Genomic DNA, 7,204 nt, shown 5'->3' with positions numbered 1-7,204 from the left:
AGCTGAGTGGGCACTATGGTCAGCATGGACCAGTTTGGGCTGAAGGGCCTGTTTCTATGCTCTATTACCCTATGACTCTATGACTCTAATTGATCCCTGGGCTCAGTATGTGTGTTGGCCCATGTTTCTCAGATAGTAATTCAACCAAAATCCAAGAAATATTCAGAATTCACATCATTTTCCACACATATGACTCAGATAGATGTTCTTGGGTGGGTTTGTTGGAACAGGCTAAAGTTCATTTTCCATATGGACTCACTCAGTGTTTAATGCTCTGCATCGAAACCGAATATTTGCACTCTGGGAATTTGTACATGAGAATATTTTCTCCAGTCCACAATTTTTGAAAATTATCACAGCAGACAGGAAAATCCTGTGCTGGGTTGGCCAACTAAATTTGTACAAATATTTTTATTTCTGTTTAGAATCTGAACTAATGAAAGCATATGTACACCAACACTTAACCCTGCAGAAAGAAATTCAGGAAAATAAATTCTAAAAGTCTTTCTATTCACCACAAAAGGTAACTATTAAAGTTCCTGTTCTGATCAAAATAAAGCTAGTGCCTATCAGATTCTGTTCAATCACAGGGCTCAGATATGTTCAAGCAGATACAAGCAAAAGCATTGCGTCATATTAACATGCCACTTAGTTTATTTATTCCTTATATAAAATGACAGAATTCTGATTTAATCATGTTGCATTTGTTATTATATTCGTGTCCCAGATATAAGCATCACAGGCGAGACTGACTTTATTGCACATTGCAAGTTATCAGGACAGGCTGGTGGTGATGGGTGTTTTAATACAACTAGTCAAAATGTTTCTGCATTGCTGTTAGTAAAACATACAGGATTCTTAGGGTTTTGACAGGGGAGGTGTGGAAAGGTTGTTTCCCTTGGTGGGAGAGTCTAGGACCAGAGGGCATAATCTCAGAATAAGTGCTTGCATGTTTAAGACAGAAATGAGGAGGAATTTCTTCTCTCTGGGGCTAATGAATCTGTGGAATGCTTTAGCACAGAGGGCTGTTAAGGCTTTAAGCATATTCTAGACTGAGATATAAAGACTTCTAATCAGCAAGGGAATCATGGGAGTATGGGTATCCGGCATGAAAGTGGAGTTGAGAATTATCAGTCCTGCCATGATCTCATTGAATGGCAGAACAATCTCAATGGGCTGAATGGCCTACATCTGCTCCTACCTCTTATTGTCTTAATTCCTCTTATTGTCTTAATTTTGACTCGGTAACGATAAATAACGGCATATGTTTCTAAGTCAGTATGGTATTGGAATTTAAGGGATCCTTAGAATTGATGGCGATACTTGTGCCACTGGATGGTAATTTCATGGAACATGGAGGTGTAGCAGAAGTAACCTTGCTAACTTGTTGTAATGCATCCTATAGATCATAAAGACTACAGCTAATGTGCCAGCAGCTGGGGGAGGGCAGCAATAGATATTGAAACCAAAGCATAGGCACCAATCAGGTTGTCTGGTCTGTTTTAGATGGTTTGGGAATGCTATAGCAGTACCCGTCCATGCAAGCATACTAGTAAAATGGCTAACATCCAACATTGAAATACTGGAGCCAAATTCCTATTGTGATGGCTGGCTCTTTGCTGTAGCTCTGGCCCCAGCCCATCAAATAAGTCAGAACAAAAATATACTGAGACACAGACGTGCTGGGGCCTGACCTTAGTTTGGAATTCTGACCTGGTCATCGAAGTGATAGAACCACCGCCCGTCCCTTTGCAAGCCACATTGTGTAGGTAAGCAACAGGCAATTCTTTCTATTTCCTTTGCCTGTAATGCTGGACTATGATGGATCCCATGAGATGACTGTACTTGATTACAAAAAGATGTAAGTGGGCCCCACCAGCGCATGCTGGTCAGGGAAACATCCTTCATGCCGTAGGTTAATTGTAGCTCCTTTACAAATCATGAGGTCTCCTGGTGAGGAGGCAGAGGGGCCTCAACAATAGTGAGTTGGAGTTTCAACACCCAGGGCATAAAGATACCGGCAATATCTCTGTGGTGGCATGGATATTCACTAGCTCCATGCAAATGAGGTGGCTCCCTGTTGACCCCATCACCACAGCTGGGGTCAAGTTCTGAAGGGGAGCAGCAACTGCACAGAGTGTACTAACTGCTAAGAAACTGGTTTACTCACTCCACTGTGTTTTAAAAAGTGAACCTGCACAGTCTTTCTCTTGTTTTTCACATTTAATGAACTAACTAGTGATGTCATTACTCTAACTTGAGGCAATTTATCCCAATTTGTGCAACTGATCTAAATTCCATCTACAATGCTGCCAGATTGATTGCACATAAGCCAGACAGCGACAGCAGCAAAACTCACTCTGGCTCCAACATCTTGACCCAAACCAAGGATGCAGAATAACTTGATCAGCTACCAGCAGGTGGCACTGAGGGAGAGCCTATTTCTGCACTGTCTTGGTTGCACTTTTACTTCATCCTCTGTAATAGTAACAAGACAGATCTATCTGTGTGAAGCATCAGATTTAGACAGCTCGTTATTATGGCTTGTTCAAGGACAATAATAATGTTTCTTTCTCTCCCTCCTGTCCTGGAGGTACTGATTTTCTCTGGGACACAAGACAACAGCACTGTCGAGTGGAACAGGTCTGAGTGTGGCGTCCTCATTTGTGGTCCCAATTAGAGCTCTCCAGTCAGAATCCTGAAGTAAGATTCAGAGTTGGTTTCTCAGCCTCCATTGTCTACAGTAACTAATGTCAATTGTGTCACATCAGCAACTCCGCACAGCCCAAAGATTGAATCTGGAATCTTCCTATTCGGTGTATTTTTGTGTCAAACTACCCGTGCACTCAGTGATTTAATTAGTTATATGGTTTCTCATCTGATTTCTACATTTATTTTTCCTTTGATCCAGTTAGATTTTGTATTTCTGTATCGGTCTGAAAAAGTCACTGGTATTTTATGTAAGTGGGTGATATTGATGAAATATTATGTTGTAAGCTTCTATTTTGAGTTGTAAAACACATGGGATTTTTACCTTTTTTGTTCTTTCCTGTCATTGAGTGAAACATGACAATGAATCCTTATCTTCTATTTATTGCAAAGTGCAATGCTACCTACTTCATCTGATGTTGTCCTTTACCACATGCCTAGCCAATAACATGGATATAAAGCAGGGTGTAGACAAAAGACTGTAGCTGGACCTCACTCTTTTAAAAGACTGAAAGGCAGGACATCAGACTGTAACCAAGGAGACCACATTCCAATGCAAAAGAAGTACCATTTCCTAAGAAACAAGATCAGATTGATTAACTAAATTCACCTTAATTGGATCTGGATGGGCCTTGAAAGAATGAATAACGAAGCCACATTAAAAAATTATTGGAAACCTAATAAAAGAACCCACCACATAAACTGAGGTATACAAGTCTCTTTGGGGTATTTGAGACCAACACTTCATTATCATGTTCTCTCAACTGCTACACAGAAATGCAGAATAACAAAATCTAAATAGATTTTTGAGTGATCTGTACTCATTAATATTTAAACAAAAAGGCAGCTGGAAACAACTTCAATAGCACAGATTGACAGATATGGTTTAATTTTAGGAGTTCCAATGATATTCAAACCTACTCGTGTGTCAATCTTCCAAGGGAACATGTCATACAATATTTCTGTGGTACAGAGTCTGGGATTCACTCTGTCTTTATCTACCATTCATTACAACTCAGCTGCAGATTTGCTGACTGCACTTGTAATGTTGGGCTGATAATGTGTTCTTTGCTCAGCCTCTGTTTTACAAATATAGATTTTGGACCACAGTTCTTTGTCTAGGTTTGCATTCACATACAACAACACAATGTGACACATCACTAAACTTTAGAAATAGATTTCTTTAATGCTGCATTGAACAGAACCTCTATATAAAATCATATGGGAAGAGGAGGCAAAAAGCAATTTATTCAAAGCATTAAAACCCCATAATCTCAAGTAATGTGTAATTTGTATTGCATTGGGAGACCAAATAGTCAATGAAAAATTCCAAATCAAAGTATCTAATACTGGCTTGAACTGGTGAGTCCACATGCACTGTATAAATCATAAATCATAGATCATAGAATCCCTACAGTGTGGAATCAAGCCCTTTGGCCCAACAAATTTAAACTGACACTTGGAACATCCCACCCCGCTATAACCCATGTAAGCTACACATCCCTGAACACCACGGGCAATTTAGCATGGCCAATCCACCTACCTGCACATCTTTGGACTGTGGGAGGAAACTGGAGCACCCGGAGGAAACCCATGCAGACACAGGGAGAATGTGCAAACTCCACACAGACAGTCACCCGATGATGAAAGTAAAATGCAGAATCAATGCATAGCCTTGGGGTTGTATTCAAACAGCAGACTGAGGCTTAAATTACTCTTGCTGTTGAGCAGGAAGGATCATATTTAGCTTTACAAAAAAAAGCAACATATTTCACCTGAGTGAGCTTCTTTAGCTATGCAGCCATTGACAGATTAAAATCTGAGGCACAGATCACAACAATGTTCAGCTGTTAAAGGGTTAAAGGGTACTATTTGGTAAGTCTCTGAGTTTAATTGCTCTTCAGTGAGGGAATATCACAGCAGGGAAAGGGGAATCAGCATGAAGAGACTTTGTCTTCATGTTTGTCTACAAACACTTTTTACACATATTAAAGTTTGGCCTTAGCACAAGAATAATTGTTGGGCAAATATAATTTCATATTAATTAGAATTTATTGTTCTTCAGGCTGAAAGGGAGAACATCAGGATAAAATATCTTGAATCGATTTTTTTATGCCATATGCTATAGGCATTTTGATTGATAAGTTGTATTCTGTTAATGAGTAAATTTCTGGTACATTTCAAATAATCACCTTGCCACCTTGATTTGAAAAGCAATTTATGAGCTTCAGTTGCATGACACTGGAGATTATCATCATCAAATGTACATAAATGTCACATTTGTCATATTGCGGTGTGTAGACGGGAGTCAAAGCCTAGTGCAGCCTCTAGGTAAAGTTGGCCTGGAAGGCTGTGTAAAGTTGAAACAGCACATTCCACTTTTATGTTAATACTATGCTTTCTGTACTTACGTTTATATGCTTCAATTTCATTACAATGTCTAGTTAAACAGCAGTATTGGAAAGTGAACAAGCCCTAACATGCTGGAGTTTTGTTCCAACATTTTCTGTTTTTGTGTTAGATACAGAGCAGTTATCCATTAAGTTAAAATGGCCCCCGCACATGTGCAGACATGGCCAATGAAGCCAGCTGGTTACAATAGGCTGCAGGAAGTGTGCTCTTGTGTATGTGCCCTGTTGCCAAGCTGGATGTGAAGGGGGAGGTGAAGGCTTGGCTGGCCAATGGAGACTGAGGTCTGACAAAACGGAGCTTCCCCTTTCTGGCAGCGTTTGTGGCGTAGGTCTCCAATGGCTGCTGCTTCTTCACCACACTCACTCCACTGCAGTTCATCATAAATCTGATTGGAAATGTAAACAGATCCAATCCATAAAACACAACATAAGTGACTGTATTATCTTTCGAAATGTCTGCTGCTTTTCCTCTCTTGTAAATGACATCAGATTCCTCGTTATCAATTTGCTTTCTCTGTGCCACTGGAGTGTTCATACAGTGTTCATAGCCTTTTAGATAAGTAGGGCTACAGTTCTTTGGCTAAAGAAATAGTAAGAACTGCTGATGCTGGAGTCAGAGATAACACAGCATGGAGCTGGAGGGACACAGCAGGCTAGGCAGCATCAGAGGGGCAGGAAAGCAGACGTTACGGGTCGGGACCCTTCTTCAGAAATGGGGGAGGGGCTAAAGGCTCTGAAATAAATAGAGAGGAGGGGTGGGGCTGGGGAAGGTAGGTGGGATGCTGATAGGTGAGTGCAGGTAGGTAGTGGTGGGGATTGGTCAGTGAGGTGGGAGGAGCGGATAGGTGGGAGAGAAGACGGACAGGTCAAGGAAGCAGGGATGAGAGGCCGGGGGTAGGGAGATTTTGAAGCCAGTAAAGTCCACATTGAGACCATTGGACTGTTGGCTCCCAAGGTGGAATATGAGGTGCTGGTCCTCCAGTTTCCAGGTGGTGTCATTGTGACACTGGGAGGAGGCCCAGGATGGATATGTCATCCAGGGAGTGGGAGGGGGAGTTGAAATGGTTCGCGACTGGAAGATGTTGTCATCTGTCGCGAACCGAGCGCAGGTGCTCTACAAAGCGGTCTCCGAGCCACCGCTTGGTCTCACCGATGTAGAGGAGGCCACATCTGGAGCAGCGGATGCAATAGACCACATTGATGGATGTGCAGGTGAAATCTGTCTGATGTGGAAGGCTCCACACTCCCCACCAGCCCCACCACCCCTGGCACCTGTCCCTGCAACCACAGTGCTGCACCTGTCCCTGCAACCACAGTACTACACCTGCCCCTACACCTCCCCCCTCACCTCCATCCCAGGCCCCAAACAAACCTCCTACATCAGACAGATGTTCACCTGAATGATCACCTAAGTGTGATCTCCATAGACCAAAGAAACAGCCAATTGAAAAATTCCAAAGTAGAATATCTAATGCAGCCTTGAACTGGCAGTAAATACTGGACCCATTTGGCTGCCCCTCAATCCACACTCACTGTATAAATCATTAAAGTACAGAACCAATGCACAGCCTGGGGGTTTTATTAAAACTGCAGACTGAGGCTCAAATTACACTTACTGTTGAGCAGGAAGGATCATTTTTAGCTGTACACACAAAAAAAATTACCAGAGTGAGCTTCTTTAGCTGTGCAGCCATTGACAGATTAAAGAGAACATGCAATTTTTGATTGATTACTTAGTCTCCTGCACTAGTCTGAGACACAACAATGTTCAGCTGTTAAAGGGTCAAAGGGTACTATTTAGTAAGTCTCTGAGTTTAATTGCTCTTCAGTGAGGGAATATCACAGCAGGGAAACAGAAATCAGCATGAACTCTCTAAGCCTTCATGCATGTCTACAAACACTTTTACACATATTAAAGTTTGGCCCTAGCACAAAAATAATTGTTGGGCAAATATAATTTCATGTTAATTAGAATTTATTCTTCTTCAAGCTGAAAGTCAGAACTCAGGATAAAATATCTTGAATCAATTTTTATGCCTTGTACTACGGACGTTTTGTTTAATGAGTAATTAGTATGATGTTTT

This window comes from Rhincodon typus, unplaced genomic scaffold, assembly GCF_021869965.1.
Source record: "Rhincodon typus isolate 14 unplaced genomic scaffold, sRhiTyp1.1 hic_rhity00000693, whole genome shotgun sequence".
Taxonomy (NCBI): Eukaryota; Metazoa; Chordata; class Chondrichthyes; order Orectolobiformes; family Rhincodontidae; genus Rhincodon; species Rhincodon typus.
Note: the sequence above shows the minus strand (reverse complement) of the source record.